The sequence below is a fragment of the Fukomys damarensis genome, unplaced genomic scaffold (genome assembly GCF_012274545.1).
Source record: "Fukomys damarensis isolate Sample0158 unplaced genomic scaffold, DMR_v1.0_HiC HiC_scaffold_24, whole genome shotgun sequence".
NCBI lineage: Eukaryota > Metazoa > Chordata > Mammalia > Rodentia > Bathyergidae > Fukomys > Fukomys damarensis.
This window is the reverse complement of record NW_022900936.1, coordinates 45,316,371-45,322,370: the sequence shown is the minus strand read 5'-3', so window position 1 is coordinate 45,322,370 and position 6,000 is coordinate 45,316,371. Positions and strand designations below refer to the sequence as shown.

At 38.9% G+C, this 6,000-nt stretch overlaps 1 long non-coding RNA gene across 1 annotated transcript in view; it reads left to right on the top strand.

Moving 5' to 3' along the window:
- Nucleotides 1-314: 314 nt before the first annotated feature.
- LOC117283234 overlaps nucleotides 315-6,000 on the top strand; it is a 95,770-nt gene continuing 90,084 nt past the window's right edge. Inside the window, exon 1 of the long non-coding RNA XR_004514209.1 lies at nucleotides 315-397. This is a non-coding gene — a long non-coding RNA (uncharacterized LOC117283234). The remainder of the gene's footprint in view (nucleotides 398-6,000) is intronic.

Here is a 6,000-nt window from a genome sequence, read left to right as displayed (position 1 = left end):
TCGGCCGGGCCAATCGCACCGACCCAACAAGCCTAGCGAAAGCTCAGGCCTAGTACGTGGCAGGGGGGGAAGGAGAGGGGGGCGGGAGCAAGAGAAAAGGAAAAGAAAATCCTCTTTTAGCCCCGCCTCAGAGAGTTAGGCGCAAGAGAGGACGCATGCGTGGGAGCGTGGGGCGCGGGTTTGGCCTGAATCCGGAAACGAAGGCCTAAATTCCCCGGCTTTCCCGCTGGATGACCTGGTGTAGGGAGTGCTAGATGACCGACACACGCATGCGCGGGCGTGACCGGGTATTTCCGGTTTTCCAGAAGGAGATTTCACGTCTGTTGCCGGTGGGCGGGGCGTAATGTGCAGTTCTGACCCTTATTTGAGAACCCATTGAAAGTGAGCATCTGTCCAGGTTTGAGTGCGTTTTGTTGTTTTGTAACCATTTTAGCTCTCCAAGTAACATCTCGAAAAAACCTAACCCTTTTTCCGCCTCCTTTCTACAAATCCATTCATTTTGGTAAGCGTTGTGCTGCCATTAGGAGTGGAGATGAATCAGTTCGTGAGGGAGGAGTTTCCAGTAAAACAGGAAACAGCCGCAGCGCTTAGTGAGACAGGATAAACCTTATGTATGTAAATGGCGAAGGCGAGGAAATTAGACTTTTTTGGGGGGGAGGTGAGGTGGGCACGACAGCATTTGAGCATGCCTTACGTACCTTTTCTTCGCCCTAAAGCATTTGTTTTAAATATGCTTATTAAAGAAGTGTTCTGGTTCACAGGAAACCCTAAATTTGGGAGGAAAGGTGGTGAAAGCTGCTGGGAGTAATTGTTTTTTTATTTTTATTGAGTTTATTGGTACAATCTAGGTATACAGTACAGTTACATTCATCATTGGGATTCTGTACCTTTACATAATAGGTCTTGATTCTCATTTTTTCCCCTTGTCCCTGCCTTCCCTTCACCCCCTACTCACCTCCCCATTTAAAACACTTTACTTCCATTTTTTCAGTTTCTCATATTTTTTTCCTCTCCCTTATTACCTTTCCCCCACCCTTCCCACTTTCCCTACACCTTTAGCCCTTTACTTCCTATTTCACATTCTTAATTATCTCATTAGGATCCTGTGTACTGTTATAGTTTTTTACACCAGAGAAACTTCGGTATTTCAGTTAAAGAAATCTCTGTATGAACATTAAAAATAGGGAATCCTAAAATAAAACTAAAAAGGAAAGTAAAAGAGAAAAGGCAGTGATGTAAGATTAAAATGATCCTTAATTCTGAAGATGAAAATGGTCCCTCAACATATTTAAATTGCTTCTTGCTCTTGTAGTCTTATCTTATTCTTTTTTTTCATTATTTAGAAAATACTTTATTAGTTTCTATAAGTTGCAAGTAACCTTTTCCTTTTAAGACAGCTACTAAATAATAGATATTTTTTTTAAATCCATCTGTCCCTAATTGTTCGTTGAATGCTCTCATAAAGGAACTGGGGAAAATCAGGTATTCTGGGTAAGAAATTAGGTTCTTTTGAACTATGAATAGTTTGTTCTTGATGCAGTTGTAAGTCTGAAAACTGTTTAAGAAAGAAATATGTGACTTTACAGTTTGCTTACCTCTAAATTTTGTTCTCATTGCCTATGTTGCCCTTTGAACAATTACCTGCAGGGGCTGGGGAGCATTGGATTGCAGAAGAAATAGAATTCCTGATTTTCTTAGGATATTCTTCAGTACTAGTTAATTAAAAATGAATAATACAGATGAAGGGAAATGGGCTGTTGAATGATAGTGTTCTGCTGTCTTTGAGAAAGTTTGAGACTGAGTAAAATTACTGACCTATGGCCAGAGCTAAAACATTACCCAAGGGAAGTGAATTGTACCACTATTGATCTTTCTAAAATTTAGTCAGACCCTGGGAATAAAGATAAGGAGATGAACCATGCCCTGTAATTTTCCATTCTTTAGATCCCTAGGAAAGAGGCACTCACTCAAAACTCCTACCTCCGACAAGGAATAAGCTGTCCCTGGTTTTTAGCTAGCTGCTAGGTAGGAAGAGGTATCCGCTGGGTGGCTTTGTGTAGGGGTTGAAATTGGGACGCAAATGTAGCCTGAGGTTCTCTATGTTGTAACTCCCTCATGCTTCATTCCCAAGATTCAAAGTCCTGTTTAATGTTAAAGAAAAAAACAAAAAACAAAAAACAGCTACCATTGTGGAAATTGGGAAATGGTAGCAGTGATTACTCAGGTGGAAAAAGGAGGAAATTGACTTGAAGACAAGAAAAACATCTATGTGACATTAAAGTGTTAACCCTAGAATTGCTCAGAATACTCTCTTTAAAAGAAATTAACAGTTTTTCTTCCTTCCAGCTGGCTATAGACTTACAAAGTATGCTATTTAAGTTATCTCTAAATATCACGAGAGCATGCATAAGGAAGCACACAAAATTAAGCTGGTCATATTTGCCCCCATTAGATTGTAAATATCTTAATAACCAAACTATATTCTACCAATTTTCATGTCTTGGTTTAATCCTAATTTTCCATTAAAATTTAAATGAACTTTCCTGCTCCTGAGTCTAACACATTTAAAAAATTAATATGATATACAAATATGAAATCATCTATAAAGCACAAGCAGGAAATACTACAGCCAGAGGCTATCCTTCCAAACAGGTCACTGTCATGCATTATAAGGCATTCCAAAGAGACATATCTATCTAAGTGCTCCTTAGGAAATGAAAAGGCTGACTGGATTAGGCGGGACACAAAGAGCAGCCCCTTATTCCCAGTTCCTAAAGAACCATTAAAACCAGTCTATATCCCCATGCCCCAAAGATAAATAAATGGACCTTAGGACAAAGGTGAATTAAAAAGTGTCTGGTAGTAGTTAGAAAACAATCTGGTCTTTTCTCAAGGGACATAGCGGAAGACTATAAAACCCTTTCATGATTCCACAAAGGAAGAAATGCTACATTGGAAATGGTCACTGAAATTTTTATTGGACTAAGAGTAGTCAACCACCTGACAGGTCTGCAAAGCTTCCCACACTGTGTCTACAATAACTCTGGCGATTCCAACCCATTTCCTTTGTTAGAACCTTTACAGAGGAGAAGGAGGTACCTTGGGGAGGGCTGGCAATTAGATTTAACCCACATGCCACCATAAGGGGAATTTACACAAATATTGTTCATAATATATACCTTCTCAGGCTGGATTTAGGCCTTCCCTACTATGATAGTTAACTGTTGTGTGAACATGAGTAAGAAACTGACCAACTTTTTGGATTAGTGTAGTTCTCCATAGTTTTCCTTGTGGTTGAAAGGATTTACTGAAGGCAATGATCCACCCTGGGTGTGAGTGGCACCAATAGGCTTGTAGCCTGAATGGAATGAAAAGGAGAACAATGGAGAAAGCCTTGATTGTGTTTCTTCAGAGGAACTACTCTTTACTGTACCTTGCATGTCCACAGACTCTTCAGCCTTCCAGCACAGATTCTTGGGCCTCCTGAAAAAGTCTCACACCTCCCATAGGATTCTTCAGTGAGCTCCAGATCTTCCACTATTAACTGTGTAGCAGTATTCTCACATAGAAAGATGGCACACCAAGGGTATTTCCAGGAAGTAATGTTTATTTATGCTGTCATTCACTCGGTGGATTCACGTCTAAAGGCTGAGCCCCAAGCTTGGTGAAGTTTTGTCTTTTATACAGTTCTTGCTTTATATGGTAGCACACTAACTACAGCCTGATTGGGTACAGTCTAGGTTACAGAGCCATGCTAGAACTACATGTATACCTAGGAACTAATTATGTCATGTAGTCTTGCTTTGTTCTGAGAAGGCCCCCATCACATTCCTTTGGGAGGGATCCTGCCACAGCTGAAACCTTCAGATCTCCAGTGTGTAAACCTTTTTACACTCTTCCTCAAATGACTTTCCAGCAACCATTATAATCCTATCTTGGAAATCCTGGTGTATTTATATATCTTATATTAAATTTGTTTCTGTAGTGAACATAGACTGATACACCTGCCCATTCAGAAAGGGCTATGAAGGTAGTCAAGGTACTTCTCAAAGAAATCAGTTCCTAATATGGAATATCCCACTCCCTTTAGAGGACCAATGGGGCTTCTTTTACCTCTCAAATTTCCAATTTGCAGCTCATCCTGCTTGCCCTTAAGAAAGGTCCCAAGAGTACTTAAGTTTGGGTTCTATTTTAGTAGCAGATATCCAACAATGCAAAGAATAGTTAAATTGATTTTCAGAGGATGATAGTAAGTTTGCAAATGGATTTCAAACTTTTTAAAAAATTAATTTTATTGGTACATTTAAGGTATACAGTGTAATAACATTCATCATTGGAAATTTGCACCTTTACATAATCCATCTTGGCTCTTATTTTTCCCCGTCCCCCTGCCCTCTCTTCAACCCCCTCCTTCTCTCCCATTCTACAAAGACTTTTTTTTTACATTTTTTTATGTTTTCTCATTAATCCCATTCCCTTTCCCCATTTTCCCTTCCCCTTTGTGCTTTTTCTTCCTATTTCACATTATCATACTTTTTAGTCCTTATTTACATTTTCAGTTTCTCACACTAGAGCAACTATTTGGTATTTACATTTGTGTCCTATTTATTTCACTTGAGTATCACCTCAATGTGCATACCTATACCTATAAATATCTCTAATTACTAATTTCTTATGGCTGAGTAGTATTCCATTTTAGAAAAAAAATTTCTTTATCCAGGCTCCCATTGATGGGCAATTGGGCTGCTTCCAAGTTTTAGCTATTACAAACTGTACAGCTATGAACATGGGTGAACATAGATCATTTTGATATGATTCTTTTAATTCTTTGGGGGAATAGCTGGATCAAATGGGACTTCTAATCTTAGTTCTTTGAGGTATCTCCATACTGATTTCCATAGTGGTTGCACTAGTCTACACTCCCACCAGCAGTAGAGCAGTGTTCCACTTTCCACGAAACCCTGCTAGCCTTTGTTATTGGTTGATTTCATGATAGCAGCCATTCTTTCTGGGATGAGGTGGAATCTCAGTTTGTTGTTATCTGCATCTCTTGAGAGACCAGTAATGTTGAACATTTTTTCATATGTTTATCTGCTACTTGTACTTCTTTGTCTGAGAAATGCCTGTTTGTTTCAGATGCCCATTTTTGGACTGGATCTTTAAATTTGGGAGGTCTGATTTTTTAAGTTCTTTTTATATTCTAGATAGTAGACTTTTCTGAGGAATAGCTGGTGAAAATTATTTCCCACATTTGGGTTGTCTCCACACAGTTGGTGGTTTCTCTTGCTGTGCAGAAGTTTTTTAATAAGACATCCCATTTGTTGATTGTTTGTGCTACTTCACGTGCACATAAGGTTTTGTTCATAAAATCTACACCAGTGTCCTCAAGAGTTCTACCTAACCTCTCTTCCAGCTGGTTTAGTGTTTCTGTTTTAATATTTAGATCTTTATTCCATTTTGATTTTAGTTCAGTGCATGGCAATAGATACAGATCTAGGTTTAATCTTTGGCAAGTTGAAATCCAAATTGTTCCAACACCATTTATTAAAGAGGATATCTTTTCTCCAGTGAGGGTGTTTGGCTCCTTTGTCAAAGATGAAGTGGCTGAGTATGTCTGAAGTTGTTTCTGCATCTTCTAATCAGTTCCACTGGCCTTCGGATCTGTTTCTTTTCTAGTACCATGCTGTTTTTATCACAGTGGCTTTGTAGTATAGTTTCAAGTTGTGAATTGTGATACCCCCCTCCCTTGTCTTTATTTTCTAGAGTTGCTTTTGCTTTTCTGGATCTCTTCTTGTTCCAAATGAATTTTTGGATTGTTTTCTCAAGGTCTGTGAAGTATGTTGCTGGAATTTCAATTGGGATTGCATTGAATCTATATAGCAGTTTTGGAAATATGGCCAGGATGTTGGTTCTTCCTACCCAGGAGCAAGGACTGTCTTTCCATTTTCTGATACCCTCTTCAATCTCTTTCTTCAAAGTACTATAATTTTCAGAGTAGAG